This window comes from Patella vulgata, chromosome 7 (genome assembly GCF_932274485.2).
Source record: "Patella vulgata chromosome 7, xgPatVulg1.2, whole genome shotgun sequence".
In the NCBI taxonomy this organism is placed as follows: Eukaryota; Metazoa; Mollusca; class Gastropoda; family Patellidae; genus Patella; species Patella vulgata.
This window is the reverse complement of record NC_065885.2, coordinates 6832257-6847978: the sequence shown is the minus strand read 5'-3', so window position 1 is coordinate 6847978 and position 15722 is coordinate 6832257. Positions and strand designations below refer to the sequence as shown.

At 38.2% G+C, this 15722-nt stretch overlaps 1 long non-coding RNA gene across 1 annotated transcript; it reads right to left on the bottom strand.

Annotated features, from left to right (window-relative positions):
- Positions 1–1166: 1166 nt before the first annotated feature.
- LOC126826970 (uncharacterized) lies at positions 1167–15197 on the bottom strand. Its single transcript, XR_007682497.2, has 3 exons — positions 15039–15197; positions 1697–2040; positions 1167–1497 (listed from the first exon to the last, which is right to left on the bottom strand). It is a non-coding gene; the product is annotated as an uncharacterized LOC126826970 (long non-coding RNA).
- Positions 15198–15722: the final 525 nt, after the last annotated feature.

The window sequence follows — 15722 nt, the reverse complement described above, 5'->3', positions numbered from 1 at the left end:
ATACAGGAAGGTCGGTATACATGACTATACAGGTAGACCGGTATACATGACTATACAGGTAGACTGGTATACACACTCAGAACATCTGAGTAGTTAAAATGTTACATGTTAGCCGATCATTTATTATTTTCAACAAGTTTTAGGCAGATTTTTGAATTATTTGGAAGGAAGGAAGATGGGACCCATAATGAACGACTCCCTGTAAATGGTGTACAACTATAAAATACAACTGACATTATCATAAGATATATTTGTGGATGTAGACCAAATCTAAAAACATTCACTCTTTGATTGGGTGAACACCCTCTTCCCCGCTCCTCCTCGGGCAATGAAACCGTCATTCAATGTTTAAACTCTAGTTTCTGTTTCTATCATGTCGAAGGTGTTGTTATTGTTGTGGACACAGATAAGGTGCTCTGAAGCATGAAAACGACGCGCATAAAACATGGAATTTACCCTAGCGGAAGTCGAAGATGAATACATCTAGTTTTGTGGGATTAGATGGCCTAAATGGTTAGCGCGTGTGCGTTGTATCATTAGGTATGTCATTGAGTCAACTGGCGTGGTTTCGATTCCCCGGTTGTACGTGACAGGGAGTAGCGTCGCCTGGCCAACCTCGTGGGTTTTCTCCGGGTCCTCTGGTTTTCTCCCACTGCTAAAAATCACTACGGACAAGCAAATTATTGAAATAAAATTGAACCATACGTTAGTCCCGAAATGACCTAGTTTGTGTCGAGTGGACGTTAAACCCCATTTCTCTCTCTCTCACATCAAGTTATGGTTGCGGTCTGGAGTATTACCGGGGAATTTTATAAAATTAGAAGCGCTGATTGTGCAGTCGGGGTGGGGGTGGGGGGGGGCTCTTGGTATATATGTAACAGTAGACCATAGCGCCAGGTAGCGCTGCCCGTTCGACCAACATTTCGCCCATAGCACACTGTATAGCACATGTCTGCCTTCATTAGCCCAGTTGGTGTAGAAACGTAGGACGTTAAACCCCATTTCATTTATTTCTCTGCAGTATATTATATAACACTGCACGTCAGTAGAAGGACATTAGTTATAAAATATTTTATTGAAACAAAATCAGAACAAAAAATATAAAACATTGTTAATTCATTATACATAAATTATATACATCTTCTGGTTTAAACACTCACCCACTCTCCCACCCCCACCCAACCTCACCGCCAATCCAGATCAACCATTATAAAACAAAAGGAAAAAGGGTGTTGAATACATCAAATCAATATAATCACTATATTTTACTATCAATAGCACAGAACCTTGTCCTGGTCTACAACACCAAGTTGTTCCAGGCTATAGTCGTTCTTGTTCTTGTTGGTATAACTTTTGTAGATAACTCTCCTACTACCATGTCTATATCCCACTATATCAATCGCACTAATCTTCTCATTCTTCGTCTCTTCTATCAACTTCATTAAATCATTAACACTGACTTTCTTACTCACAGTTATAGTACCCACATCTTCCCATCTATAAATACAGGTTAATATATTATATCATTATCAACTGATATAAATACAGGTTAATATATTATATCATTATCAATAATCATCTTATCTTTGTAAACCTCAGAAATATGATATAAGAAAAGGTTTGTTACGACTCTTAGTGAAGTTTCTCAAGTTTAACAATCATCAAAATATATATTATTATGAACACATTTACTTACAGGTTATATAACTTTAGAGTAATATCATTACTCGTATCCCTGACATAACGTCTAGTATTAGTGTTAGTATTTGTCTTGACTTCTGATTGTTCTACTTTCTTCTTAAATTCTTCCAGGTCAGCAACTCTTTTTTTCAATTCAGCTATTTCTTCATCCTTTCTTTCGAATTGTTCATTTATCCGATTAAATTTAAACCGGAAATCTTCCATCTCGGAAGTGAGTTCATCCAGGTCGGTCTGGTTACTAGTTTCATTTATTGTGTTTGATTTTCCAATCTGTACAGCTTCACAATCACCATGGGCATGTAGAGTATACATGTAGGTATTGTGGGTAACGGTTGATATCTGGAATAGAAAATAAATAAACAACCAGTCCCTACTTGTAAATATTATTACAACAATAACTCTCTTCTTAGATATGATAACCCTGATATATATACATGATATTTTTTACGTCAGATTCAGACAGTGACGTAGCACGCGCGAGAAACTTATTTCCTGATCAAATGGTAGAGAAGGGGCAGGTAATTCACTTTGACAAGGTTAGGGGTCAGAAGGATTTAGAAAGGCTGTTGATCAGCTTATTAATGACAGACATTGTGATTTCACGCCCCCTACATCACTATGTCCACTCGACACAAACTACGTCATTTCTCACAAGCGATCCTATATCAGAAAGAAGTCTATGAAGTATAAAAACGACGTATGCAGTCTTTAGTGCAGGCGTTGATTTTATAGTTTTAGGATCGGTGGACAAGGGATTAGTCGTTAACAGAGGTTTGGTGATGCATGGAGACAACCCCTTGATTGTTTTCCCTCAAACCTTTAGTATAGGGCCCGGTAGCTAAGAGAACGTGGCTAAAAACGTTGAGATATACTCTGATGTGTTCGTTTTTTGGGTTGTTTTTTTTTTTGCGGGGGGGGGGGGGGGTGTAGTATACGATTGGGTGCCCTTAGTTTCGCCTGGCAAACCAAATTTCTTTATTAATTCATGTAACATCTACAAATAAGTTAATTTTATACTATAAGGACTAATTAAAGGAGCTAAATCTCCATTCTTTGGCACCTAGATAGGGACACAAATGGGTCGCAACGCATATAATAATAGGGAGAGGGGTTTTACATAAGCTAAACCTGTTCCCCAATTCCATTAAGACATCCTGAATAAAAATATTGTTTATATAAAAATATGAATGTACAATGTATATAAACTGTTCTACTCTAATTTCTAATTAGTTATGTTCGACGAAATACGCGAAGAGTCCAAATTGAATGGCAGTCTTTGGCGTTTGTTATTCCAGTCTACACCGGATATATTTAGTCTCGTACATCGGATCCCTTCATTACAAATGGCGCTTGAAAGCATTCTGGCACGCGATTCGTGTAACAATTTTAAAATATTCATTTCGTCTTAAATATTGGACATGAAAAGGCCATCTTTTCACGGTAAGATAACAACATCAATGTTGATTTAAACTGACCTATATAAGTCATGTTCTTTAAATGGCATTTAGTATGTGTTTTGTTGTTATATAAGTCATGTTAGCAATGTCGAAGGATATAGGTAATATTGAGTTAGAGACGCACCCAGCCCAGTGTAGTGAAACAACTTTCGTTTATCTTCAAATATTGTCAGTAAAATGAATCAAGTCGTGTTAATATCAAAATTGATACTGACAGAACGGGAAAGAAGACATATTAAATGTATACAAAATTCAGATGAATTAACCTTTGTATTCAAATTAAATATAAATCTATTCTTTATATGTAACATGTTCTCTACTCTCGTTTCGCTTATTTAAACACAGAACCATATTCACGACAGATTAGATTGAATGTTTGGTGATGTTTATATTCAACGAGAGGGAAGACGGTGATTATCAATCAAGATTACACCAGATTTGATTGAGTGTTTGTATTCAATTAGAGGATGAGATCAAAACATCTAGTGTTATTTTATAAACATGACGTAGTTGTACTTACTGGGGTGGCCATTCTGCGTGTGCTTACAACTTTCTTCCTCTAGAGTTCCACTAAGTTCTTACTAAAGACAAACAGAACTGTATAACACTAGATCAAGGGGGTTCTATAAAAATTACCCATTGGAAAAACCCAGTCTATGTATAGTGTATTAAAGACGTGTTTTAGTCTTGTATAACTTGTCTCACATTTAACTACTTTGAGAGAGATCAAGTACGATAAATAATTATAATATTTCTACACACATGGATAGCCATTCTCGATAAAGAATATAGTCTTGAACACTAATTCAATACTTTATTGTATTATAAGTTTAACCTAAATATAGAAATAGAATAAAATATGTTGTAACAGTCTGATCGAATGCACCCCAGTTATTTGATCTATAGGTGTTCAGTTGTGTCTGGATAACTTCGACTATTGAATACGAGCGTCAATGGAAAAACCTGTCTATTTATTCGTATTACGACAGTTTGTAATATGGAGTCAGACTGGTAATCACCACGCCCATTAACTTTAACGTTAATTTCATATCAAATCTCTACCTATCGTTATTCTATACATTCCTATAATCTTATTCTACATATCTAACTAAAATCCATAAGTTACCAATTATCTAATAATTATGTAATAACAATATTTATAATTCTATATGCACCAGATTATATAGTTCGAAGCACAAGATTCGTTTCGAAACATCAGATTCGGTTCAAAGCACCAGAGAGAGAGAGGGGGGGGGGAGAGAAATGGGGTTTAACGTCCACTCGACACAAACTAGGTCATTTCGGGACTAACATATGGTTTAATTTTATTTCAAAAATTCGCTCGCGCATAGAGGTCTTTAGCAGTGGGAGGAAACCGGAGGACCAGGAGAAAACCCACCAGGTTGGACAGGCGACCCTACACCTTGTCACTTAAGTATCAAATGTTTATCGTTAAATTCATATTTTAGTTAAAATAGTGTTATACGAAAACACAAAACTCCCAAAATCCAAATTGCACACATCTGGTTCAATACTAGACACTGATTCGCCTGGAAAACGAGGTGCAAATAATGTGGCATAACAAAAACAATACACCCCTATTAATATCTATTGTAATACACAACCCTGAAAGTCTGTTGTACTTTTTATAAGCCTTACACCCCATAGCCAATAAAATATATTTTATTTTTGTTACCTTTTGGGCACCGTCCGTGTTTTACGGAAGTATTAAATATGTGTTACTGTCACTTCTTTCTTTCGCCAATTTCTAAAAGTTAGATACTCCCGACACGTACACGTATGGAATATCTATCTTGAAGCAACAAAACCTTGAATACACTAAATGTCAAGTTACCCCCAGAGGCGTGCTGGATGGGCATAGGCAGGGTAGGCAGAGGCAGGGTAGGCGCGTCCATCAAGAAAAAGGGCACTCTGTGAATGAGAAGGGCAACAAAAGTCTCACCCTACCCCACCTACCGTTTTAATTCTGTACGGATTTGAGGCTTTTAGGTAATTCCCACTTTTTGCCACTTTCCGAGTTTTCCGAGTTTTGTATTTTCGTATAGGCCAAAATACAAAACTCGGAAAACTCGGATATTTAATTATAACTGCCATATTGCAGTATTTTGGTTAAAATCTAACTGAAAAGGTTATAGATCATGTCCAACTTATTAAATAGATGTGTTACTGTCACTCCTTTCGCCAATTTTATTTCTAAAAGTTAGGTAGGCCTATTCTCGACACGACGTATATAGTATGGGAGAACGGGGCAGGTTCGGCCTCGGGGCCATGTGTCAAATTGAAATTATATACACACCTCGTTTTAATCATTTCATCTTTTGGATGTCCGAGTTTTCGATCTCACCCAAGTTATCCCCGTAAAGGCGAGTTAAGTTCCTTTGTACATATTACAACCCTTACACACCATATCCAATGAAAAATATTTTATTTTGATACCTTTTGACCACATTCCGAATTTTCCGAGTTTTGTGTTTTCGTATAGGCCAAAAATTAAAAAAAAAAAAAAAACATAAAAACAAAAACAAACAAACAAAAAAGTCACTTTTTAGCAGAGGGAGGAAACCGGAGGACCCGGAGAACCCTACTCCTTGTCACGTACAACCGGGGAATCGAAACCACGCCAGTAGACTCAATGGCAGACCTTATTATACAACGCAAACGCGCTAACCATTCGCCCCCCCCCCCCCCCAACCAGACACACACCCACACACACACACACACACTCCTTGTCCAAGGAACAAGAAGCCACGTTTCGTGTCGATTGTAATTGAATTTGATGAGCGTCTTCCCCGAGAAAAACAATAGACTCTTTCGATGTTTTGATATAGAATAGTGTTCAGATAGCGGAAATCTCGACGTCACTTCACCGCCACCAATAGAATACTTTGATATAGAAAAGTGTTCAGATAGCGGAAATTGCGACGTCACTTCACCCCAATCAATAGACTCTTTCGATGTAGAACAGTGTTCAGATAGCGGAAATCCCGACGTCACTTCACCGTCATCAATACTTATTTATTGTATCTTTCAGGATTCGGTTGTATTTTCACCTACATGGCATGTCTTACTACCAGTATGCACAACGTTCACGCTAAGCACAGAGGTAAAATTGTGGGGCTTCTCGATTCTTTCTTCAGTGCTGGTCCTGCCATTTTTACTCTCATTTACGGCATCTGCTGTGTAAATGGCCACACAACAGACGTTCAGAATCAGGATTTGAAGGGGTTTTACCTGATGTCAGCCATTGCCTTTATAGTTACAAATTTACTGGGCGTTGTTTTCTTGAGCATTTATTCTACGCATCCTCCAGAGAGTTCTGATGACAGAGAGAAGTTAGTTAACAGCGTCAACTTCATCGAATCCGCTGAAAAAAGCGTAGAAGAGGTAAAAGACGTGACTGGATTCGCTTTATTAAAAAATGTAGATTTTCATTTCATATTTTGGCCGTGCGTCATGTGCTCCAGTCTCCAGCTCATGTACATTAACAACATTACGACATATCTGAGGTCGTTCGATTACCAGGATAAAAGTACTTTATTTACGGTGCTGAATCCCGTCTCGGGGACATGCTCCAAGTTCATTGTTGGATTTACATCTGACATCATTGCCGAGAAGGTGCCAAGGGCTGCCGTTATATCAGCCGCCACAGTGTTTCAAAGCCTCGTTCTTGGCGTGTGTGTGTTTTTGGGGAGACTCTTATCCCGTGTTACTGTTAGCCGTTCTTGGCGTTGGTGTTGCGAACGGTGCTACTTGGTGCCTGAGCCCTACGATAACTAGCGAACATTTTGGTATGAAATATTTTGGGATGAACTGGGGTTTAATGATGGTTGGATCTGGTATAGGTGGGTTGATCATGCAGCAGGTGTGCGGTTCATTGTATCAATCAGCTATAGGAGATCCCAGCGTCACCGATTGTTATGGACTACGTTGCTTCCGGTGGAGCTATGGTATAGCTGCGGTGATGAGTCTGTGCTCCGTTCGGCTGTATTCCGGTCTTCTGGAGGGTCGTATTAGACATAAAAGACGATTAAATGAAATCTTAAAGAAAGTTGAACGTATGCCCCGTGAAACCGCGCGCGACCCAAAGGAAATATTTTGATTCTTCAAAGGGCACCTGCCACAGACAATTATGACACACAGATTTAGAGATTTAGATCCAGTCTCTCAGTTTGTCAGTCACAGATTTGTGTCTTTTCAGTGTTTTTATTTAAAAATGACTGGCACTAGTTCATTAATCGCATTTCAAATCATTTTATCCAGACCTGACCTGGCTCACATGCATCGACTGTAGTTAATTCCTAACAGCTCCATCCATAATTCTGTTAGTGGTCATTACCCAAGTATAGTGATATGTCCCACTCACTATAGTCTAAACCGGGCAATGTCCAAAAGGGGCAGCCCTTAGGCTCGTTTCTGGTGGGTGGGGGGAGGTTTTGCCCCCCCCCCCCCCTGTGAAAAAATTGTCGACCATAAAAACAATAGGTATACATTGTCCGTCAATTTTACAGCACCCTTGAGAACATTTCCCGCCCCCCCCACCCTCGTTGCTCTGAGCTAGTTACGGCCCTGGCAGCGCTTCTGATTCAACCCTGAGGCAATTTTGGTCGACTGCGAGTGGTTAATTTCAGGACCACGAACCATTAGGATTTCCGAACCATGTGTAGTCAGTCGTTGAAACAACAAAATAAAGCATCCAAAATGTTGTAATTCATCGTAATACTTTTAGATAGTCAGTTCCTGATTTAGGACAAATGTGGTCCTGTGCTAGTTAAGATAAGCTATAAAGGTCCCTTGCTTGGGTCATGAAGGAGGTAGCTAAGCAGGCCTGAAAATAAGCGGTTTACATGTACCTGACAAAATAATCAGCACCCGAAATAGTACCTGACATTTTCAACTTAGTGCCGGACATATATTAATAATATCAATAAAAAAGACAAATCCGTGCCGGACAAAATGACAGGCACCAGAGGTTTAGTGCCTGGCAAAGCCTGAATCTGTGCCTGACATTGTCAGTGACAGGCTTGTAGCTAGGCCGGACATGATTATAGAGTTAGTCCCGTATACATGACTATTCTGTTAGTCCCGTATACATGACTATACAGGTAGTCCGGTACATATGATGATACAGGAAGGTCGGTATACATGACTATACAGGTAGACCGGTATACATGACTATACAGGTAGACTGGTATACACACTCAGAACATCTGAGTAGTTAAAATGTTACATGTTAGCCGATCATTTATTATTTTCAACAAGTTTTAGGCAGATTTTTGAATTATTTGGAAGGAAGGAAGATGGGACCCATAATGAACGACTCCCTGTAAATGGTGTGCAACTATAAAATACAACTGACATCATAAGATATATTTGTGGATGTAGACCAAATCTAAAAACATTCACTCTTTGATTGGGTGAACCCCCTCTTCCCCGCTCCTCCTCGGGCAATGAAACCGTCATTCAACGTTTAAACTCTAGTTTCTGTTTCTATCATGTCGAAGGTGTTGTTATTGTTGTGGACACAGATAAGGTGCTCTGAAGCATGAAAACGACGCGCATAAAACATGGAATTTACCCTAGCGGAAGTCGAAGATGAATACATCTAGTTTTGTGGGATTAGATGGCCTAAATGGTTAGCGCGTGTGCGTTGTATCATTAGGTATGTCATTGAGTCAACTGGCGTGGTTTCGATTCCCCGGTTGTACGTGACAGGGAGTAGCGTCGCCTGGCCAACCTCGTGGGTTTTCTCCGGGTCCTCTGGTTTTCTCCCACTGCTAAAAATCACTACGGACAAGCAAATTATTGAAATAAAATTGAACCATACGTTAGTCCCGAAATGACCTAGTTTGTGTCGAGTGGACGTTAAACCCCATTTCTCTCTCTCTCACATCAAGTTATGGTTGCGGTCTGGAGTATTACCGGGGAATTTTATAAAATTAGAAGCGCTGATTGTGCAGTCGGGGTGGGGGTGCGGGTGGGGGTGGGGGGGGCTCTTGGTATATATGTAACAGTAGACCATAGCGCCAGGTAGCGCTGCCCGTTCGACCAACATTTCGCCCATAGCACACTGTATAGCACATGTCTGCCTTCATTAGCCCAGTTGGTGTAGAAACGTAGGACGTTAAACCCCATTTCATTTATTTCTCTGCAGTATATTATATAACACTGCACGTCAGTAGAAGGACATTAGTTATAAAATATTTTATTGAAACAAAATTAGAACAAAAAATATAAAACATTGTTAATTCATTATACAGTTGAAAGTTCACACATAAATTATAAACATCTTCTGGTTTAAACACTAACCCACTCTCCCACCCCCACCCGACCTCACCGCCAATCCAGATCAACCATTATAAAACAAAAGGAAAAAGGGTGTTGAATCCATCAAATCAATATAATCACTATATTTTACTATCAATAGCACAGAACCTCGTCCTGGTCTACAACACCAAGTTGTTCCAGGCTATAGTCGTTCTTGTTGGTATCACAGTCGTAGATAACTCTCTTACTACCATGTCTATATCCCACTATACCAATCACACTAATCTTCTCATTCTTCTTCTCTTCTATCAACTTCATTAAATCATTAACACTGACTTTCTTACTCACAGTTATAGTACCCATATCTATACATCTATAAATACAGGTTAATATATTATATCATTATCAACTGATATAAATACAGGTTAATATATTATATCATTATCAACTGATATAAATACAGGTTAATATATTATATCATTATCAACTGATATAAATACAGGTTAATATATTATATCATTATCAATAATCATCTTATCTTTGTAAACCTCAGAAATATGATATAAGAAAAGGTTTGTTACGACTCTTAGTGAAGTTTCTCAAGTTTAACAATCATCAAAATATATATTATCATGAACACATTTACTTACCTGTCTAACAACTTTAGAGTAATATCATTACTCATATCCCTGATATAACGTCTAGTATCAGTGTTGGTGTTTGTCTTGACTTCTGATTGTTCTACTTTCTTCTTAAATGCTTCCAGGTCACTCACCCTGTCTTTTAATTCAGCTATTTCGTCATCTTTTGTTTCTAGTTTTGAAGTCAAGTCATTTAGATGAGTTTTCATGTCATCAATATCTTCAGTCCGCCTATTTATTTGGAATCTTAGGTTCTCAATTTCTGAATTGAGGTCATCCGGGTCGGTCTGGTTAGTAGTTTCATTTATTGTGTTTGATGTTCCAATCTGTACAGCTTGACAATCACCATGGGCATGTAGAGTATACATTGTGTTGTAGGTATTGTTGGTAACGGTTGATAACTGGAATAGAAAATGAATATATAAGCAGTCCCTAGTTGTAAATGTTATGACGACAATATCTCTCCCGTCTTAGTATATGATAATCGTCCACGAATATAAATATCTCAGGGACGAGGACATTTTGCACGTGTGGAAGTTTTTACGTCATTATAGTAACCCTGATATATACAGGATATTTCTTACGTCAGATTCAGACAGTGACGTAACACGCGCGAGAAAATTATTTCCTGATCAGGTAGAGAATAAGGGGCAGGTAATTCACTGACAAGGTCAGGGGTCAGAAGAATTGTGAAGAATTTAGAAAGGCTGTAGTTGATCAGCATTTATTAATGAAATGTACACGCGGGGAATCGAAACCACGCCACTTGACTCAATGACAGACATGATTTCACTATGTCCACTCGACACAAACTACGTCATTTCGATGACACGTACAAGCGGGAAATCGTAACCACGCTACTTGACACAATAACAGACATTGTAACATGGACGGGAAATCTTCCTTTGTTCTTTTCGTTGAATAAGCAGCTTGTTTTCCCTATAGTAGATTGGGTGGAGCTTAACCGTGCAGTAACTAGACATGTTCAATGTTATTTCACTCTTTTGCTGGTTTACACAGTTTTAATAGAAATCATATAAAGAAGTGGGTGGGTTTTCTGTGCAATAACAACAAGCATGTTGAGCAGGCGTCAATATTACAAGTTATATTTTAGCATGTTTCATTCGTTAACAGGTTTAACACCTCCCCCTACGGCCTTGATGTTTAAACCTATTCACTCATGAAAGCCATGCTATAAATATAACTTATGATTTCACACCCCCTATATCAGAAAGAGGTCTATGAAATATAAAAACGACGTATGCAGCCTTTAGCGCAGGGACTGAGTTTTCTAGTTTTAGGGTCGCGCCATGAGATGATCGGTGGACAATGGATTAGTCGTTAACAGAGGTTTGCTGATCCAAGGAGACAACCCCTTGGCTGTTTTCCCTCAAACCTTTAGTATAGGGTCCGGTAGCTACGAGAACGTACTTAAAAACGTTGAGATATACTGTGATGTACTGTTTCAATGGCATTTAGTAATTGAACTGGAATATACAGGTCACAATTCTATGGAATACAATTACTGCTTTTTACTGAGCGACGTTTTGATAATGACTAGAGAAGCCTAGTCGAAACGTCGCTCAGTAAAAAGCAGTAATTGTATTCCATCGAATTCTGACCTGTATACTGTGATACGATTGGGTGCTTTTAGTTTCACCTGGCAAACTTAATTTCTTTATTAATGCATGTAACATCTTACAAAAAAGTTAATTTTATACTATTAGGACTATTTAAAGGAGCTAAATCTCTATTCTTTTGCACCTAGATATGGACACAAATGGGTCGCAACGTATATAATAATGTAATATGAATGTACAAAGTGTATAAACGTATTTACATTCCATCGTTTCTGGTTTTTAGTTATGTTCGGCGAAATACGCGAAGAGTCCAAATTGAATGGCGTTTGTTATTCAAGTCTACAAAGGATATATTTAGTCTCGTACATCGAATCCCTTCATTACAAATGACGCTTGAAAGCATCTTGGCACGCGATTCGTGTAACAATTTTAAAATTTCATTTTGTCTTAAATATTGGACATTAAAAGGCCATCTTTTCACGGTAAGATAACAACATCAATGTTGATTTAAACTGACCTATATAAGTCATGTTAGCAATGTCGAAGGCTGTGGGTGATATTGAGTTAGAGACGCACCCCCTTTAAGCACCTAGCCCAGTGTAGTGAAACAACTTTCGTTTATCTTCAAATATTGTCAGTAAAATGAAGCAAGTCGTGTTAATATCAAAATTGATACGGGCATTCATAAATACAGTGCATTAGGCATATAGGTTTGTATCCTTGTCGGGTACTTGTAGTTTTATGTTCCGTATTTTGATTGGCCGTTGTACACGGCATATATGAAGCCCCGCCTTCATGACGTAACCTATTCTTTTTAAGATGTCGGATAAAGTCAGCTATTATCGCTTCGATTTAAAAGAGATGGTTTGTGCCGTTGTCAGGTTGGATTGTATGCGTAATTACATATGGCAGAAATGTAATAAATAACAACAATTAATCGTTGTTTTGAAGAAAACATTGACAGTTTTGCTTTTTGAAGTACTGTCTGATTCGGTTATTTTTGCAAGGTGGAACTACATAGTATCATCTCTTATCTGTAAACATGCAGGGTTCAGAGGTGAGATTTCCTATCTAAGGGTCCAGTACGGGAAAGAAGACATATTAAATGTATACAAAATTCAGATAAATTAACCTTTGTATTCAAATTAAATATAAATCGACCACATTTCCTTTCTTTACATGTAACATGTTTTCTACTATCGTCTCAGGGGGGTTGGGTGGCCGAATGGTTAGCATGTGCGTGCTGTATCATAAGGCCTGTCATTGAGTCAACTGGCGTGGTTTCGAATCCCCGGTTGTACGTGACAAGGAGTAGGGTCGCCTGTCCAGCCTCGTTGGTTTTCTCCGGGTCCTCCGGTTTCCTCCCACTGCTAAAGACCCCTACGCGCAAGCGAATTATTGAAATAAAATTAAACCATATGTTAGTCCTGAAATGACCTAGTTTGTGTCGAGTGGACGTTAAACCCTATTTTTTTTTCTCTCTCTCTCTCTCTCTCTCTCTACTATCGTCTCGCTTATTTAAACACAGAACCACATTCACATCAGATTTGATTGAATGTTTGGTGATGTTTATATTCAACGAGAGGGAAGACGGTGATTATCAATCAAGGTTACACTAGACAAATCGGCCCCGTTTGTCGCGACGCAGGAGCGCCATCACGTAGTGATCTCTAAAACTATTATGGCCACTTCCGCCTTCATTTCTATCGGGTTTGGAGCTCAAAGTACGGCAATAAACTCGCTCTAACTTGACTGAATGAAAAATCTAACATACCTTTCGACTTTGTGGAATAACAATCTATAATTCTACTGATCTTTTTTTTGAAAATTTTATCGGATTCCTGAGAACAGATGTAGGCCTATTTTCTTCATGATCACCATCAAAACATTGAAGAATCCATTATGTCGTAAATTTTATGTTAATTAGATTGCCATTACTTAGATTTTCCTTTTTCTCACTGTTTAATTGTCGATTTGGGATGATACGAATATTTAGTATATATTAACCCTTTCACTGCGTATACCCGGTAGTACCGGGTATTATAAAATGTCGGTAAAATGCCCGTACCCGGTATTACCGTGTACTCACTAAAGCCCTCGCTAAAATTAGTACCGTAACTGCAAGTGCCATCTATTGTATTTTCTATACACTAGAACATATTTCCACGTGTTTCAAAGCAGCAAACCGTAAAATGGCGGAGTGCATTGTGACAACGTAGACGATGCACTCTCGACGAAGTCGTGAATGACGTCTTGCTGACCAACATGTGGACAATTTCGAGGCGGGTGATACACATAATTCGTTTCCAGTTACTTGATAATGATAGTAGTCAGGACAGTGATTGGTATTATGAAGTTTGTGATTTGTTGCGCGACGTTCCGCTCATGGCTAGCTATGTCTCCCGTGCATGATGAACAAGCCCAATGTGAACACGATAGCCCTGTGTCTGCAGTAGATTCTGACAATAATTCTGATGTTGATAATAATGCTGGCCTGCTGGATCGTAAAATACGTAGGTAATTCCTGATTCCCGAACGTGTAGATCTATTGACTGACTATATTGATAATGATATGGGACTTGGGGATGAAAGTGAAAGTGAAAGTAAAAACAAAGTATTGCAATCCGCACGTGGTCATGGCAGCGGGAGACGTGATGCGCGTGTTCGCGGCGGCATTGCTCATGGCTGCTATTGATATTTTTGTTCATTTTATATATCTTTATCAAAATCCAGTAAAAAACCCAATATCTTTTAAGTATTTCATGGAGAAAAATTCGTTTTCGTGTTAGCTTTAGTGTGAAATGAGAAATCCAAAATGGCCGCCATGACGTCACGTGACTACATTATTATGCAAATTTCCAAAATTCTATTTTTTCCTTTTAGCCCAACCTCATGCCCATCCCAACAGACAAAAAGATTTTTCATAAAAGCTTCCATAAGTACTGCTTGGCATTCAGTTCCAACCTCCCTTTTTTCCTCAAAAAAGGGTCTAGCACAGGCAGTGGATTTACGTCTAGCATTGAAAGGGTTAAAGACGTCTCTATTCATTTGACCTTATTTGACGTTTAAACCTATATAATGTACATGAATTTTAGGTACTATTTTTTTTTGCGGATGAATACAGCTGTTCTGTATTGTATTCTGTTGTAGACTGTGAAAATTTTGGATCCATGTGTCGACGCTTTAAATCACATGGATCCATTAAACCTTCTAACTGTTTAATTCCATTTTTTTTCATTGCAGATTCTTATATTACAAATCTTTCCTTACACTAGAAACATAATCACCAGATTTGATTGAGTGTTTGTATTCAATTAGAGGATGAGATCAAAACATCTAGTGTTATTTTATAAACATGACGTAGTTGTACTTACTGGGGTGGCCATTCTTCTTGTGCTTATTATTCTATGACAACTTTCTTCTACTAGAGTTCCCTTAGAACCTTACTAAAGACTAACAGAACTGTCTAACACTAGATCAAGGGGGTTCTATAAAAATTAGCTATTGGAAAAACACAGTCTATGTATAGTGTATTAATCAGGAGTTGTAGTCTTGTATAACTTGTCTCACATTTAACTACTTTGAGAGAGATCAAGTACGATAAATAATTATAATATTTCTACACTCATGAATAACCATTCTCGATAAAGAATACAATCTCGAACATTGATATATAATTTTTCTGTATTATAAGTTTAACCTAAATATTGAAATAGAATAAAATGTTTTGTATCAGTCTGATCGAATGCTCACCAGTTATTTGATCTGTAAGTGTTCAGTTGTGTCTGGATAACTTCGACTATTGAATATGAACGTCATTGGAAAAACCAGTTTATTTATAAGTATTACGACAGCTTGTAATATGGAGTCAGACTAGTAATCACCACGCCCATTAACTTTGACATTAATTTAATATCAAATCTCTACCTGTCGTTATTCTATACATTCCGATAATTTTAATCTGTATACCAGATTTGGTTCAAAGCACTTAGTTCATTCTTATAAACACCAGATCCGGCTCCAGGCACCAGATTCGGTTCAAACACCAGATCAGGGTT